At 37.6% G+C, this 19,369-nt stretch overlaps 1 protein-coding gene across 1 annotated transcript in view; it reads left to right on the forward strand.

The window, feature by feature from the left end:
• FAM162B (family with sequence similarity 162 member B) overlaps nt 1-19,369 on the forward strand; it is a 487,692-nt gene that overhangs the window by 156,193 nt on the left and 312,130 nt on the right. The gene's annotated exons all lie outside the window — the stretch shown is intronic.

Genomic DNA, 19,369 nt, shown 5'->3' on the forward strand with positions numbered 1-19,369 from the left:
CAGTCGTACCACTCCACAAAGGTGGTGCCACAACTGACCCTGGGAACTATCGCCCTATAAGCTTGACTAGCTTGGTCTGCAAAGCCATGGAATGCATTGTCATGGAGCTCATTAACCGGGACATTCGGAACCTCCAGACACTGGACCCCACCCAGTTCGGCTTTGTTAAAGGCAGATCTTGCCTCCTGAACATGGTAGACTTCTTCAAAATGGTCACCAAGGCCATAGATAAAGGGAAGGTGGTCCACACAGCACATCTGGACCTCGCTAAGGTGTTCAGCACCATCCCACACTTAGGAATCATAGACAAACTCACCAGCTTAAATATCAGCTCCCATGTCATGAGATGGATTGCCAATTGGCTCTCGGACAGAACCCACACGGTAAGATTGGGAGGCGCCATGACTGACTCTAAACCAGTCACAAGCAGAGTCCCACAGGGTTCAGTCCTGGAAACCCTCCTGTTCGGTATATATTTCTCCGAAGTACAGGAAAATGCGGAGGGACTGTGGCTAACCAAGTTCGCAGATGACTGTAAATTGGGTGCAATAATTGACTCTCCGGCTGACACAGACATTCTGCAAAAGGGTCTCTGAGACAAACACCTGGTGTCAAAGTCACGGCCTCAAGCTAAATGCCAAAAAATGCATAGTAATCCCATTTGGGAAAAACAAAGTACCTACAAACTACCACATAGATGGGAATCCACTAAGTATAGAAGAAGTAATTAGGGACCTGGGTACCCAAGTAGATAGCATGCTCTCCTTTGACGATCAGGAAATCCTTCTATGTGGCACACCTGATCACAAAGGGTTTCTCATCCAGATCCAAGGAGGTGATTGTGCCCCTTTAATCCTCACTCATTATGCCCATAATAGAGTACAATGCCCCATTTGGGATGTACCTCACTAGACACCTGCAACAACTAGAAAGACCACAGAAGTACCTCACTAAGAGGATTAAGGGCCTTAAACAATTACCCTATGAAGCACTACTAAAAAAGCTCCGGCTCTTCTCAGTCACTTACTGTCTGCTCAGAGGTGACCTATGCCTGACCTATAGGGCCATGTCAAACCCTGAACTAATGGACATGCTTCACCTCAAAAAAACGAGATCCCTCAGAACCACTCGTTCTAGTGACTTGAACATATGCACAACAATAAACAGGACATACTGGAGGGATAGATTCCTGTCCCAGCGACTCCCCTCACTCTGGAATAGAATCCCAATCCATATTCGACAGAGCTCTTCTCTGACCCTCTTCAAGAGAAATCATGAGTGGATGGGTAATCGTATGTTCTACCCTGGGATCACTTCAGGAGCCCTATTAGACAGAGGCCCAGGTTACTAATCTAATGGGGAGGCGAAAGCCATCACTCTGTGGCTAGGCTTATAAATGCCCCTGGGCAGATAGCCTAATACTTACCTATGAACCTACCTATGAACATAAATGCATCCATCTTTAAAGTCATTTTAAACTGGATAGACCCAAGTTACCACTCTAACTAGAAATTACTACATTTCACCTTACTCATTAATGAAAACCCCTCCTTAGCCGAACCCCCACTAAATAATCATTCTAACAAGTTCTGGATCTTCTTATGTCACATTATTCAAAATAACATTGCTTAAACCCACCAAATTAAACTCATTAAATTGCTTAACTTTTTTAGAAAATTTGTTAACTCCAATGCAGATATTAAGACTTGGTTTAAAATATTAACCCCTTTTAAAATCACAAGAAACTTTCCTTATAAAATACATCTCAATATTCTAGATTATTGGTAAACTAAGAATTTCATATGCTGGCATCAATGCATAAATGATGCCCAAGTTTTAGACTCTGATATCCTTATCAAAAAGTATGATTTGGCTTCTCAGAACTGCTTAATCTTACAAAGTGTCATAAAGTACTCCCATGATCTATGCAGAATGCTTAGCAATTCATCTTATCAGGAAAGAACAGTGATGATAAATTTCATAAGTGAAATTTTGTATAATAAATTTACCACAGACAATATTATCTCAAAATTATATAACATATTGTTTTCTATAAACCAGAAATATTGGAACTTTATATTCAAGGGTCATTCTTTTAATTTCTCCCAAGATGAAAAACAAAAACATTTTATCCATAAAACATACCTTAAGGTCTCAATACTGAAGCATTTTCACTTGGAAATACCTTCATATGGCTTTTCTGACACCAACTAAATTAAATTTAATAACCGTTCCACAGCTTCCTGTTGGAGATATACAGAATATATTAGTGCTGATTGGGTACACATCTTTTATGACTGTCCTAAGTTAAAAAGTTTTTTGGAACAGTATTGATCATTTTCTCAAAGCATTATTCACCGATTCCTTTTCATTAACCAAATCTTTAGTTTATTTTAATACAAGTGAAGGATATTCTCTGAACAAGAATAACTCATATTTGTTATGGTCAATATTGGCTGTTACCAGAAAATGTATTACAAGAAAATGGAAAGCTAACAGCTCTCCAACATTTGAGGATTTCCTGTCTTCAGTGAAAAAACTGGCAATTAAGGAAACCAAGAACAAGGAACTCAGTCTATCCAAAGACCATAGTTAATCGTTGGATCAAAGTTTTCTCACTCATTGAGACTCTGCAAATGGTTCACAAATCTTTCTGAACTGACATTTGTGTTAACGGGACTTGTTTAATTTACTTGTAATTTACAAGTGGACATTTGTACATATTGTAAATATTTTTTTTCTTTCTTAATCTAATATTTTATTCTAGAATGGGAAGACATTGTGAATTTGCTGTTCAGTACAATATTTGGATAAGAAAAACTTGTGAGGTCAGCAGATATGTATGCAGTCCTGCAACTGCAGATCTATACATATAATCAATTCTGAGGATGCCCATGCCTCCTTCAGAACTGTGAATATATAATCTTGGTATACACTGATATAAATCATTTAATAAGCATGAAGCGTTTTTTTTTTCTTTTCCTGTCAAACTGATCCAGTACCTTTTAGGGAAAGTCAGTCACTCGAGAATTGTAAGTTAGGTCCGGAAGAGCAAATTGGTTTACAACTTGGACTTTGTTCCTAGATGTCAGAGCTATTTTTAGTATTAATTTTAGTCTTCTAACATATTCCTAAGTTTTATTTGCATTTGTTCATGTTTTGTTGTTCCTTCATCAATTCCTAAATATTTACACACACATTGCTGCTCAAGTTCTTTTATATATATCACATTCCTGTCCCAGAATTATGTTTTCTTGGTACTGCAGCTTTCCTACTTTAAAGGTTCCTTTTGCATATTTATAATGAACATCATCTGGGAAAGATTTGACCACTTGCAGTTGTGCTTTCAATTCCTCATCTGATGAACTATACAGTTTTAAATCCTCCACAAAAAGATGAGAAGTCTTTATGTATACTTTGATGTTTTCTGGGAGCCAAATTGTAGCCATGGCCTAATTTGTTAAGCAGGCAGCTTAATGGGTTAAGGGCTACACAGAAGAGGAGCAGTGACAGAGTCCCCTTGGAATACCCCTTTCAGTTTTTATCCATGGAATAATAATTTGTCCTTTATCATGGCTTAATTGAAAGTGGTTTACCAGTGTTATATGGTCATTGTAATATACTTGATCAGTATAAATCACTCTTTTATCCATGAATGTGGGATACTGTCATATGCTTTTTGTAGTCTATCCATGCCATACTTATTCTTCCCCTTTTTACAGTTCTCTATTATGACTTAAATCACTAGATGATCTTTTGTCCCATATGACTTTCTTTTGTTACCTTTTGTTCTATTGCCATGATTGAGTTTTCTTCTAAATGACTATAAAATCTGTCAACATCATTTCTAGTGTATAGTGTATACGTTGTCAGAGAAATGTTATTGGTCTATAGTTTTTAGGATAGCTTGCAGGTTTGCTTTTAAGGAGGAGCATTGATTTTCCTGTTTACCAGGTTGGCATCTGTTCAGAGTGTGCATATAAATAGTTCTTACTCATGGCTAAATCTTCATGTAATGATAATACTTTTAGCCAGAAGTTAGGTACTGCATCTGGGCCTGGGGTTTTCCAAATAGGAGCTTTACTTAACTTTGTTTCAATCTCTCTGGCTGTTGCTTCATCCCATTTCACATCCTGTACTTTTTAACTTCTTATTATTTATTTTACTTCTACTATGTATTCAGCATCTTTATGTTCCACATGATCTTCATGGATATTTCTACAAAATGTATCCATTTCTTCTTTTTTTGGTGGTGTTTCAATTCCTTTTGTCTCGTTTCCCCAATTTTGTATAAAATGTTTTGGGGTCATCAATAAAGTGCTTGTTTTGTACTTTTCTTTTATATTTCTCTGCAAATCTTATAAGTTTTCTGCCTGTGCTGATATCTTTAGTTTATTATTTGCAGTGCATACAATAGATTCTGATCTGTTCTAATCCTGAGCATTGCTTTTATCATCTCAATCTCTGAGTATTGTTTTGTATCTATTCCCTCTTCAGTACTCTTCCAACAATGACACTTAATTGCTTTGTACTTTTCTCTATTTGAGACTTCGATGATGGCATCCCCTTCCTTTTCCTTACTGCCCTGTGTTTTTGCAGCAGAATTTAGCTACTCAATAGTATATCCTATTTACCTCTGTTATATCACATGAATTTCTGTGAACAGTCCTGATTACTGTGTTCATTTGTTTTATCAAGCTTCTAACATTTTGGGTCTTATTGAATTTCTGCTCCTTTTCACGTCTATCCCTTCAAGAAGAATTGTGACTCCTCCTTATAGTGCCTCAACTGCGAACACCCACACCAACGGACAGCAAGGGTTCCTAATCGATGACCAAAAACGCATTCTTTCAAATGTGTCTTGGTTGAACTTGAAAAGACGAAATAGCAAAATGAGGAAGTGGCATATAAGCAAATTATTTCCCTGGGAAAGAAATCGCTTTGCCACGTCCGTTACTTTGCTGTTTTCGTCACTGAAGTGCGATCTCAGAGTTTCGGAGTTGGTATATTTAAGTAGGTGGGGTGTGGGGGCACAGCCTGTCATGTTGGGGGTGTGTGGGGGGCAAAGCCCCCACTTTATGTTTTAAGTGTTCTTTTTTTTTTTTTTTTTTTTTTTGGAACAGCATTCGAGTTTGTAAGCTTTCATGAGGTCGATAAATCATCGTTTGCTTTTCTAAGCATTCGATAATCTAATATAGACCCGTCAGCAATTATATACATTCCAACTTTAAACCCAACCACATCTCACAAAACTAACCCCAACATCCACTCCCAATCCCCTTTTACTTACATTTGGCTCAATCGATGTTATTACTGGAAGCCAATACATTCTAAGTACTACTAAACTATGGAATTTTGTTACAACTTGCGACTACCAATGACTATTGTACTAACTACGGAATCTTGTTAAATAATATGTTTTCCTATGAATACTTGCTTGCTATGTAGAAATCTCATAGTTTTTTAATCTGTGGAGCTTTTCTCCTCAGGCCTCCGCTGAAAATGTACATGTATCCAGTTGAACTCTCTCTCTCTCTGTCAACAAATGCAAAATAAAATATCGATCTTAATATGTCTATCCATTTCTATTGAGCAACTCTTCCCTTAGATCATACTGAGGGCACATTCTTTATTCTCCATTTACTGTGGGCCTTCTGCAGAAAGTTCCAGAACATCATGTGCTATATTGTCTTCAGTTTCATCCTGTCATCTATTGCTCTTTCATATTGGAACTCACTGGCCTATTGCTCCACAAAACTGCCTGCATCAGAGTTGCCACAGTTTCCTGTTCCTTCCCTTGCTCTGCAATTCCACCTTTCTGTATGACAAGGGAGCTGCAAGGTAATATTCACGCTTTGATTGTTGGATTAACAGGTCATATGTACTGCAGGCTAAGTTCTCATGAGGTTTAATTGTGTTTGCATAGTAAGAGAATTACAATCCATTTTTGAATTGGTAAAAGCTAAGGGGCAGTTGTTTTTTGGGATTGGCATCAGTAATTCAAGGGCGTAATGAAAGTATCATTAAAATACCACATAATGCTGCCTGGCCACAGCTGCTGCTTTAGGATGTATAATGTGACATGAGTGAGTTCATTGTGCTGATGAAATTTCATGCTGAGACATCAGCTGAGCTAAGTTTAAATTTACCTTGCAAGGGCACCTAGTAAGAGGTTAACTGCAAAGTGGATAAGAGCTGGTATGATGCAATGGTTGTCCACCAGACTCCGAAGAACTGGCACATGAGATTGAGGCCTGTGAGCCCAAACTATATATTCTCCCTTGATATGTACAAATTGAAGCATATTGCTCAACTGGAAAGATCCCAGTGATAGTAAATAAAAATAAAGACCTTAAACCCTTCAACTGCACATCTCTCCTTATACTTTGTAACCTACTGACTGCTCCAAGGTGGCCCAGCCCGTGTCTGTTTTTAATCCTTGAAAGATTCGTTCCTATTCAGCTTCATGTTTCTTCGTAAAACCAGTGGCTCTACAAGCACCAATACTAGGGACCTACATTTGCACCAACAAATAAACAAGGTTCTCTGGAGGGATAAGTTCTTAATTCTACATATTTCCAGCCTATTGAACACGTGACCACTACAAGTTCAAGTACTACTCTGCCTACATTTGTGGATAGTGTCAATGATTGGATGGGTAGACATAAATTTACACCTGGATTATCATGTACAACCCTGCATGGGTGGTGGACATTACTACGTACTCAAAGGATGTCAAGAATTTTAAGCATATCTACATAAAGGTGTGTATGGCTAGGTCTCCTATGAGTTCCTATGATTACTTACCAAATATTGTTTGAGTTTCTATAAATATGTTCCTATGTTATATGACTGCATTGCATTATATTTAATATGGGAGGTATTTCAGGTGACTGTTCTAGGTTTAAAATAAGCAGTACATTTTTTTACTTCTAATACCTGCCAGTTGGTATCCTGTAAGATTCATTGTCCTCAGTGTTTATAAGGATGGTATCATGTCAATTTTTTTATTAGTTACTTGAGACCGGGAATCTGCAGTCTTAGTTAACTGATGTATTTGCTAGGTAAAAATTGCTTTGAGGGCTATATTGAGAAGAATGTGAGAGAGGGTACAGGCTCATATATGAAGTCTTGTGTTAGCCTATATTTTCTAGAGATTACATGTTTGGCTGTAAGTTTGCGCCTTCAGTAAAGGAATTATAGCTAGGAAACCCAGGGCATGTTAGCAGTTTTCTACAGAACTGTAAATTTTAAATGCATTAGAAATAGCAACTTTTTAAAGTGAAGAATGCAGACACTAACAGTCCTACAAATAGTCAAGCTGCATGGGGTGTTTCCTGTTATTTAAGACATTTGTCTTGTAGATAAACCAGTCCTTTCCAGTTACATAACACATGACATATGTCAGCTGAAGTCTGTTTTAATTAAAATTTGTGGTGACAAGGAAAGTACCATGGACTCTGATTCAATAAAGGGAAAACTGGGCTAAAAGTCATGTGTTGACTGTATACCTCTCTGTTGAATTGTCCTGGACATCCTTCCAGGGGTCAGTTGGAATAACCATCTTCCTAATAATCTAGCTCATAGTAGCCATTAGTCTCATTCTGAGTCTGGCTCTGCTGGGATGCATTTGCCTCTGTATTGCATTGTATTCCTCCTAAAATGGTAAGCTATGTTTATATTAGAGGTGATTTTACCTTTCCTATAGGTAAACCAATATTTTCTCCATTTTTAATTTATTGGTCTGTATTAATCAGTTCTATTTTATTTAATAATTGTATTTATTTAATTAATGAATTTTGTGTCTGGTTATTTATTGATTTGAGGGTAGTGCTATCTGTTACTGGACTGAGGTTGATACCTCTGAACATTAAAAATTATGACATTGGCTTTAACAATCATAGCAGATGGTCAAAAAGAGGAGGCCCTGCTCAACACAAAGTTGAAGACAAAAAAAAAATCTTCCAGTTTTAAAACAATGAACTGTAGCACAGCAGTTTTATACAAGTTCATCTTCCTGCTGCAATTGTATGCCATTCATACAGCTTACAATGCCACCACTATAGGGTTTTATAGGTAAGTACTAGGCTAACTGTACATTTGGGTAATTTTAAATTTAGCCAGTTTCCCTCAAATCTGAGTCTCAAACCCTGTACCTTGTGTTTTGTGAGGTAAACACCTTGACCGATACACCAATCCCAGCTTTTTTCTAACTATACTGTGTTAAATAGACCAATAGCTCAGTGCAGCTAGAAAAAAACAGACCAGTAGTACAGCTGGAAAAATGATCAATAGTATGACTGTTCTCCATTTTTTTTCTAGTTACACTGTGCTGTTGTATTCAATAAATCAATGGCACGCTATAGGTAGAAAAAATCAGGTAAGTTCTACAAAATTAAAGAAACATACCTGATTATCGTTTTATTATTTTTGTCTGTAATGGCTGTCCCTAAATTAAACATCTCCCGATTTTCTATTTTTTTGCTTCCTGTACACAGCTCTGATGTACTGTGTAAGCGTGGGAACACAAGTTCCATACACATGTGCAGTACATCAGAAAAAGCCCCAGGATAGTGGAAACCCACAGAAGGGCACCTCGGAGGTATTATACAAAGACATTATTTAATAAAAGTAAGTTTTTTTCGTAAATAATGTCATTGTATAATACCAATAACCCACGTCTGGGTGTGGGTAATGCTAGATTTACCTACGGTTGTCTTTGTTTGGCCACTCGGGCTTCGGCCTCATGACCAAACCACACCAACCATGGATAAATCTAGCATTACCCACACCCAGACGTGAGTTATTGCTTAAGTATAATATAAATAGGAATTTCAGTATGAAGTGAGAGAAACAGGGTTATGAAGTATTTAGAAAGAGAGTCGAGGGAGACAAAATAATTGCTTGGAAGTAAATGAAAAGGAAGAGTAATGAGGTACAAGGTATGAACAGGTACTTGTTCATATTTAGGGATATGATTTATCTTCGGATTGAGCAAGAACAGACCCATATTTTGACTAGGAAGTCTTTTAGAATGTTTTTTAAAGGAATGGAGTGAGGGTGTTGACCTGATGGATACAGGTGAGGAGCTCCAGGCCTTAGTAACATGGCATGAGAACAGATAATACCCAGCAGATTTGGTGGGACTGTGGGCAGAGGAGTTTTTGATCATTGAATTGCAATGATTAACTGAGAATATAGTTGTGCAGAATGGTATTTAGTTCTGGACAAGCAGTGGGATGCTGGGTAATTTTATAGGTGATAAGATGTGTATATGTTGGTTTATGGGGAAGTTCTAACCAATTTTGGATTTTTAGTACTATATAGTGGTGAGTTCTGAAAGTGGTATTTGCTGCAAATTTAGCCACTTCATTTTACCATTGTTCAAATTTTGACTTTTGTGAAGCTTAGAGGTCAGTAAGGATGGGAGCACCATAACGTAGTGAGAGGAGGAGGTAAGTAGTGGCAAATTAGATTTAGTTGCATTGGTAAAAACGTTTTTGCCTCTAGGAAGCATCCATAGTTGTGGAGAGTTTCTTTTATGCAGTTTTGTATATACAGGTCAAATTTAAGGTGGTCACAAAAGGTTGTTAAGAAAAAGGAGTACAAGTCTAATAAAACAATACAGTTAATGGGTAGAGAAAAGTGCAATGTATACCAATGAGTATGTAGTCCTAACTATTAAACCAAAACAGAAAATAATTGAAATACCATGAACATTAATAACAACCAAGTACAGCTATTGCAGTAGTGCATGTAAAAAAATTATTAGCAACAAGATGGAGAGTGAGCTATGTGTGAGCAATCAATAGCAAATAAGTACTGCAACAACAGTACAGCATCCATTAGTAACACTGGTTCCTAGGTTTAGGTTTGTATACAGCATTTATAGATGTGGGATTTGGCTGTTCTAGGTGGGGTAAGAGGGATACAAGGGGAAGATTAAAGGTGCAGATGAATGGGGTAAGTAGTAAGCTGTGAAGTACAGTAGGCTAGCAGTAAATAGATTCAGATATATTGAGTTGAAAGATATGTAGAAATATAAAGATAAGTGTGTGAGAGTGATGAGTTAATAATGGAGTTTAAAGAAAAGGTAAGGGAGGGGTGGGTGATGAGGTTTCATAGGAAAAGAACAGGTAGCCAGAAGAGGGTAGATTTAAAGAATTAAGTTTGGTTGGATATTTATGGCATTGGGAGAATGAAATTTAGTGGGTATTAAGGAGCTGAGGTATTGCCCTATTAAATGGCATCAACATGACCATGTTTCCAACAGATGCTGTTTTAAATGTTTAGAGGTTATGGGATTGTTTTAGAGCGAGTGGGATGGAGTTCCAGATTTTGGATACATAGGAGAAACAGAGGGAGACACCAGCAGACCTGTTAGATTTTGTGACTATTAATAGCCATTTTGTGGAGGGAAGGGACAATTTTTCTTTTAAGCCAAATAAGATTACATCCACTTCTTATCATGAGCCTGATTTTTAAGATCATTGCTGCTAGGGCCCCTGCAATATTTTTGAGACTGCATGCTTCCTATATTAGACCAGTTATGAAATGTAACTCATTGCTTGGTTTTCATACCAAGATCGATTGACTTTTACTTCAGAGTATCCAAAGCAAGTTCACCAAAACAATACCTGTGTGTAAGGATGAGAGTTTGGATAAGACTATGAAATCTTGGGGTACAGATATAAAAAGGGCCAACTGTGCCTAGGAATTAAATCCATTGCTGATCCAAATTTAAGGTTTCTTTTTTTCTGGGTGGGGACGTTGAACACTGGATAGTAACAGCAATATGTTACTTTGACAAAGGCTGTTTATTTCTATTCCAAGTTACCAAGCAGCTGTAAAAGTAGATTAATCTCTCTCTCATCGCATTCTGCTTGAATAAACTTAGTTTTTCTATCATAACTCTCAGTACACTATTGGCTTTAAAAGAGAAGCTTGATTTCTGGATTATTGGCTAAGCATTATCTCACAATGTAAAGAGGTTGTATTTCATGATGGCCACTAGGTCTTAGCACTGTTTTAAACTAAACTACGAAACATTTAATTTAAAATATTTAGATCCCATACTTTAAACATTCTTTCAGCCACCTTTGGATATGTGTTAGTTAACAGTTTTTCAAATTTGAACCAGTATTACTTCAACCAGAAATGTCATGGTGTTAGTGTTATGGTAAAACTAGTCACATGTTAATTACCTTATATCTTTATCTCATACATGGAAATTTCTTAACAGAGGTTTAAGCTCAAATATGAAAATCTAAAGCTATTCATAGACATACTGTTGCAATTAGAAATCTGGCTTCCTTATTTGTAAAGATTCCATTTTTTAACTTATGAAATGGTGACATTTTAGTAGTATAGCATTAATGTGTGTAAGAAAAAGTATAGACATTTGCTGATGTTTCCTTACCAAGTGAATAATCCTTATCGGTATGTAGCTGTATCTGGAGTGAGTTGTATAGCATTATTGTCAATTCCGGCTTACTTTTTTTCTGCATTTTGATTGTTCTACTGGTAGGCATATAATAAGTTTTTATCTTAAAAAAATTAAAGAAAACAAGCTTGACAAGTGCAATATGGATAGCAGTTAGACAATTACATGTGTATGTTGTATATTTTTATAGCTACTGTAATATAGCAACATTTTCAGTGCAATGCACACAGACTCAGGTTTCATATTTTAAAATCAAATATGCCAGTTTTTCTGAACTTCTATTGTTAAAAGAAATACTAATGTTAATACTGCAAAGTGATCCAAAAAATATTTGTTGGCAGCATTCATGTTAATTGCAATCAAATGTATGGAGGATTTGGTTTCAGTGCTATACACATAGAATCAGTTTCTGCATTTTAAAAGGGTTTCTAGAATAAAATTGCCAACTGTTAATTTATGTTGTAAAAAAAAAATGCCAAAAGTTTTACTGCAAACGTGTACATGAAATATTATGCCATGACAGCCAACTGTCACAATTTCAAGTTTGTTAAACAAAGGAATCTGTGTTGCCTAGAAAAGGAATTCTTTCTGCTTTAGAATTTGAATTGCCTGTTATCACTGTACATTGTGTAATATTCATTAATTAACAGACTGCTATGAACAAAATTGCTAAATTTATTCAGTAAACCGAAATGGAGCACTGCTCTATTAGTTAGCATAGTGAAGGCTTGCTACTAATAAAGACGGGAGCTAAACTTTTGCAGAGTATTTCATTTTCAAAACTACTGAGTTAGGAATTGTCCCTTTTTATTGTGTAATCTGTGTTTTAGAACAAATCCTAAAATGTCAGTTTCTGTAAGACATTATTAAACTATCTAACAAGTTCAGATTGTATTTGTAATGATTTTCAAACTCAGTTATATTTTCATGAGATTCTTGTCTTGCCCCTGTTAGATTTTGGCAAATAATTAGTGCATTTCTACCTTACTTAAAAACTCAAGTGAACTGTAGTACAGGTTAAGAAAAACTTGATATAATGGGGGAGGCTATGACGGAAACAAATACTAGAGCTAGACTTTGAAGTTCAACGGGTAACCAAAATAGCTTTATTTTTCTGTTTTAAAAAGATAATTTGTGCTATGCTAAACATAATTTTAGTTTGACTAAAAACAATGGAAGCACAATGAGTTTTAAAATATGAAATTGTCTGGAACGTAATACTGAAATAAGAACACCATCCTGATAACACATAGGTTAAGGCACAGGATTACCAACTAGTGGACCTGGGTTCAAAATGTGGTTGGGGCACAAGTGGGCAGCAGCAGTATCTCCACAGAAAAAGCCCTGGCAATCTACTTCCATAACATATGCCATGAAGTCCCATTTGGGTCTACTCGGTCACAATGAGTTAACTTGCTTACTTTTACTGAAATAAGAAACACTGTTTAATTTTTTTTTTTTTTTTTTTAACAAAATCATTTAATCAAAATTTTTATAAAGTCATTTTCGTGGTTTAAGTGGCAAATTATATTTCTACCAGTGGACCAATAAAAATAAGACTTCTGAAGCAAGTTGTCCTAAACCATGCATTGTAGCTCTCTAAGTAACTGCTGTTATTTTTCATTTTGCTAGAAGCTGCTGTTCTGTTTGTGGTGCATCTAAGTGTCCACATTTGATAATGAGGATATGTTTGGAATACATATGAACGCTAGCAAATCATTGTTGTGCACAATGAAATCAGTTGTACTGCATCTTAAACTTGTAGAAACTATATTCTGGCAAACTGAACATTTTTGTTGTATTTCACAACAAACTACAGATAGGAGCTACCTGTCCAGCATTGTTGTGATTAAATGCTATGCAGGTATCCTACATCTGGTAGAACTGTGCTGTGATTAGCAGTCTAGTATCGTGTCACCATAATGGTGTCTGCGCTTTGATGCTGTCATAAATGCAGGCATGACTATAAGGAGGTATGGACATAAGCCAAACCAGAGCATTGCTTTTGTATTCCAAAGCCTGATGTTCTTGTCTGGAAGTAGTAATTGAGAATCCAGGAAAAATTCTAGCCTCTTGTGTGGATTCAGGCAGCCACTGTAGAGTCTTTAGTTAATGCGGTCTATTGTGAGTCATTAACGACCCATTACTTGTGCCGCTTACACTGTATAGTATCACACTTGCCTTTGGTGCAGAAGGCTGTAGGTTCTATTCCCACACCAGGTAGATCAGTTACTGACATTGCAGTGCAGCACAAGTTGGTGTTGCAGTCATGAGTGTGTCATGCTTGGATGAGGCGTTAAACTGAGATCCCATCTGCTTGAGTTGGTGGTAGCCCAAGTAGATGTAAAAGATCCCACATCACCTTCTGAAAAGAGTAGTGGAAGTTCCCCGATCCCCTGGCCAAATTTCCCCTAGTAGTAAAAATAGTACCTTGGGCCTCCCCTGAAAAGAGGCTACAAATCTAGTGGGACTAAACTGGTCAATAAAGGATCAATAAATAAAAATACACCATTCCTGCTCTAGATGTACAATTTCAAAATAGAAGCCCACTGAAGGGTGTCTTCATGGTGTCATATACTTAGTGTTACACAAAGAAAGAACCAATTGAGGTTATATTTGCTTTGATCAATTAAAGACCTGTGCCTTATGTTCCTGACTGGTCTGGTTGCTATTCAAGGCATCTACCAGAAAAAGGCTATAACAAGCCTACAGACCCTTGCATCATGTTGGACAAGACTGTGAATCACCAAACAGGCTGTGTCCTGCTTTTCATCTTGGGATTGGTGCTCATGTTTTGCTTCTGGTGAGAGAAGAAGCAAAGGAGCATTGTATCCCAGCAACGTGAAGCTAAGGTGAGACCAGCAATAGTAGTAGCCATTCATGTGACTCCCCTCTTTTCATCATTCTTGACAAGCTACCTCTATGTTTTCAATAAGTACTGCTTGATTTGTTTCTAACTTCAGAATATCTTCCTAAATACTTCATCTTTAAATTTTCAGGGTCTACTTATTAGTTTCTCCTCAGATGTTTTGAAGTGTCCTATATATAGACAGAAACCTTGAGTGACATTTTTCCTGTAAAAGCACCATTGAAATTTCACCAGTACCTAGTTGCACACAGGACAACTAGTTTGCAGTGACGAGCACTGCCCCCTGAGTTGCAAACTGGATACTTCTGACATTGTTTTATATTCTCACTCCAACTGTCTAATCAATAAAAAAAAAAAAAAAGGGTCTGTTGCCATAGATCTAAACTTTCCCACTAGCTCCGTTACCAGCTTGTTGGATATGGGCATTGTAAGGCAATGTAGAAATTGCCTGATGTCTACTGACAACCAGTTAATTCTCAAACAAAATGATATGGTATGTGAGAGATGTATTTACACAAGGTTACTGGAGGCAAAGCTCAGAAGTGCTCCTAATGTCAGTAAGGTTATCGGTAATATACACACTGCACCCATCACACACAATTCAAAGCAGACATATACCACATATGCTGAGGTACTTAAATGTTATCTTCCTAAATCCCAAAGACCTCTTAGACGAAGTATACTTAAATACCCTCAGCAACCTCGAATGCACTTTCAAAAAAAAAACACCCCAACATCAACACATACAGCCACATCTCGTGGAGCCTCTACTTCTAACCTATAAGGTAATCCAGAACAAAATCCAACATTCTGGTCATTGCAGACCCATCATGAGACATACTGATGTCCCTCTCACCAGACTAAGTAAGGAGAAAGTCAGTCAGTTGCATATCAGGGGCTAGGATCCACCACATCATACACTCTCACTTAGGTCAATGGATCTCAAGTGCTAGTATGACTCATAGTCCATGTGAGTGTAAATAACCTGAAATGTAACTCCCTAGACTATACGAAGAGAGACATCATGGAATTCTCAATGTGTGTCCCAGGGTGGTATGAGCCTGACACTGAGCAGCATTTTACCTTTTCCGAGGATGATACCGCAATATGAAGAAAAGATGACTACCTTTAATAATTGGCTTAGTTTCTGGTGCCATTCTAAGTGGGTGCAATATTTGTCAGCATGAAAGGAGATGGTCAACAGACCACATTGCTTTGTCAGGGATGGTCTACACCTCTCCCCTCTAGGCTTTCGAATATTAGCTAAAACATTATCTTCCCCATAGTGCCTTTCTAGGCAATGCCAAACTGAAAGTACTTCTGATAGCAAATCAAAACCAAGAAAATCTTAAGGCATTACTGCTCAATGCTAGGAGTCTGAAGTTCTGAACAAAAACTCGACTCCCTAGAAGCTCTCTTCACCCTAGACAATGCTGATATCTGTGCAGTCACTGAGACATGGTTTAAAGCCATGGAGAGCAAACTGAAAGTGCAAGGTTATAATGTCTTCCACACATTTAGACCAGCTACTACACAAACAGGGACTCAAGGTGGAGGTGTCTTGATTTACATCAAAAATAAATATACCTCAAGGCTGGTCAAATGGGACAATGCACTTCAGCTGATCCATGTTCGAATCACCGTAGGTAAAATCCAATACCACTTCCTTGCAAACTATAGGTACCCCTCTATGACACAGGAAACCCATACCATGTATTCAAACTTATTAGAAACACTATTCATCCAACCTAGTACCATATTCATGGGCAACTTTAATTACCCCACTATTAACTGGGAATCCTATATGACACCAAATGTACAGGCACAGAGATTCCTGGATTTTGTACACACAAACTCTCTGGACCAGATTGTCAATACACCTACCAGAGGTGCAACCATACTGCATCTGGTCCTCACTACTGTAATGCCTTCCCTGGTAAAGTCAGACCTTATTTTCTAATATGATGAAATGGTACACCACTAAGTTTCAGAAATGAGATATTCTGTGTGTGTAACACTGTTTCGATTAATAAGTGTCTAACAGGTCAGTGGGTGCTAATGATGTGACCACCAGGCTCACTACTGTATAAAGTAACAGTGAGTAAATAAAAGGCTGCTAATAACGCTAACAGTTTAGTGACCATATACTATATGACTTCTCCGGGCAGGGGGTGGTGTATTTCTGATGCTAGGTGATTAGTGCAGAGAAGCAATTTTTAAGGTGGGATATGAAAATATGAGGCAGCCAGAATACAAGAGATATATTACAGGATGCTTTAAGAGATACTGTACAAGTGTGTGTGTGTGTGTGTGTGTGTGTGTGTGTGTGTGTGTGTGTGTGTGTGTGTGTGTTCCTATTTTGTTTATATTAACATTGGAGGAACCTCAATTATCAAAAAATATCAGTGTGATCAAAGTTGCGCAACATATTTCTTCACTCGATTAGGCAGTAAGCAAACTTCTTTGAAGCTCTGAGTGTTTTCTTCATTCAAAGTTCTGAAAATCATTTCTGTTCTCAAATAGTTAATACAAAAGTTGATGTATTGTAGATACAGATTTAGATATCTCTATATCCTTGCATGTAAGTAAGGCCCCCCCCCTTACTACTATCTGGGCCTCACCCTCCCAAGTCCCTGGATATAGGTTTAAAATTATACAATTTTGAAGAAAAACCAAAATCATTTTTGTGTGTATTGTTATATTGCACTTTGTGTTGCAGTGACCTCAGACTGAGAATATTTAAGACTGGGAGGTTGGGGGGGGGGGGGGGTCCAGCCCCCATACAAAGATGCAAGGGTCTTGGGTCTTGTAAAAACATGTCTTAAAGTTGTTCCCTTTTTTAGTTTTTGTCATGGAACGAATGCACTAGTGCTTTTCTCCATTTTTAATGGCAGTATTTTTTCTTTTTTGTTTAAGTATTCTCCTTCCTGGAAAAGTATGGATTGATTTAACTGAATTTATGGAGGCGTGTGTGTGTGTGTGTGTGTGTGTGTGTGTGTGTGTGTGTGTGTGTGTGTGTGTGTGTGTGTGTGTGTGTGTGTGTGTGTTTGAACAGTTTGAGATTCCTTCATGTATTCCCTCATTTTCTGATAATCTGTTTAATCTAGTTTAGGGTTGTGGGGAAGTTAGAGCCCATCATGGCATTTAAGCAGAATGAAGCTAACCTTAAACAAGGTGCCAACCCGCCAGAGGACTAACTCACTATATGGCATGCATGCTAGCAGGGTCTTTGGCAGATCACCAGTTCACTTATGCCATGTCTTAAGAATGGTGAAGAAACCAGAAAACCCAGTGAAAACTCCTGCAGACACGGGGAGGATGTGTGTCCTGTACACAGAAGGCACACCAGGTGAGAACTTAACTAGAGACCCAGCAGTGTGAGGCAGCAGTGCTAACCACTGTGCCATCCACATCGGTGACCACTGTAAACCTCATTTGCCCCTATTTAGAAAATGGAATTTTAAATAACTAACAACAGATGGCAAAGAAGTACCCAAAGATGAACAGCTTCACCCTGTATATGTGCCAATATTTACCCGGGTCCCATTTTCTTTATCCCCCAGCAAGAAATGCCCTCCCCCAGCTTGAAATGCACTAATCTCAGAACCAGAATATGCATTGCCAGCACTAATCCTACACTGTAGTACAGTAGACACAATTAAAACCACTGTTAATTAAATCTGCAAATTTGTATTTCTGGCACACCAAAGGATCCACCACTGCCTTCTCCTGAAACAATTTAAATGGTTACATCCCAGCAGAAAAGCAACAGTATGCTCAAATTTTCAAAATTTTGAAATTGGGCCAATGCCCACCCCTATGAAAATCACTGCAAGTTAAGCAGCAGAACTCATTAAGAGCAGATACAGAAGAAGCTTTATCACTGCCAAGACCTACATTCAGAACAACAGGGGGGAGAAAGACTTCTCTAAACTTGCTCCATCTAGTTGGAACAAAATGCTAGCAAATGTCAAGGAAGAAACTACACCAGACAAATTCAAAGATGAATTGAAAAAAGTTATCCTCAAACATTCATGCTGAAGTTCTTTCAAAGATAATAGCTAATTGATATTTCATTTATGCATACATTAATTTATGCCACTTTGATTAAATACTTCTGTTTTTCTAGTAGCCCATTGTTTGTATTATAGTTTAATATAACTGCAGTTATGTATACTGTAATCCTGATTTAGTATGCAAGTACTTTTTCTCTGTTTGTTTGCAAACTTCTTGTCTGTATATACCTTGTAAAACATGCATTCACCTCAACATAATTTCTGGCCATGTTTAAAAAGGGGCTGTAGACCAACCCACTCACTTGACTGGTGTAATTAAAAAAAATGTAATAAGGTAAACTTATACTACTGAGTCTCTCTCAACTTTATCCTTTAAATAATGAAATGTCATTAACAACTGTCTCTATTCTATATTTTTGCTAGTCATTGCTTCTCTTTTATTGGGATGCTTACCTACTAAGTACAAAAACTAATCGGCTGGATTCCTGAATTGCATACTGCAGGTACAGGACAATTTGCACTCATGTTCGTGGAAAGATGTTGGCATATAATTCACACAGAGCATGCATCTGTGATGCACAATGCCTGTGATATCCTGCCCAATCTTCTACTGCTCCAAGACTCTAATGCCATTTCTACACATGCGAATGACTCTGGAATTGACTTGTGGATGACTAATTTAACAATGCATAGGGACAGCTATCCACATCAGACTTGGTCTATGTGGTTGGTAGTTCTGGCTCATGCAGTTATCCATACTCACTGCAGCATGGCTAGATGCTAAAGCAGGTATTGCATAATATTTGTGGGTGAACACATGCCAAGCCGTGTATCTGATGTGCATTAGCAAATGCCTCTCACCCCAGCCTATTTTCTACACATTGCTGCTTTCTGCAAGTTGTATAGCAGACCCCCCTAGGAACATGGTCTTTGTTTGCAGAATGATAGTTATAGCAAATGCTAGGCTTTACCAGGATTTTCACTGTTTATATCATGTGCATCCTTGCTACAGGGAGCAGCTGTTGACTTCATTCTGTGTAT

Source organism: Protopterus annectens, chromosome 1.part0 (assembly GCF_019279795.1).
Source record: "Protopterus annectens isolate FY-2018-M chromosome 1.part0, PAN1.0, whole genome shotgun sequence".
In the NCBI taxonomy this organism is placed as follows: domain Eukaryota; kingdom Metazoa; phylum Chordata; order Ceratodontiformes; family Protopteridae; genus Protopterus; species Protopterus annectens.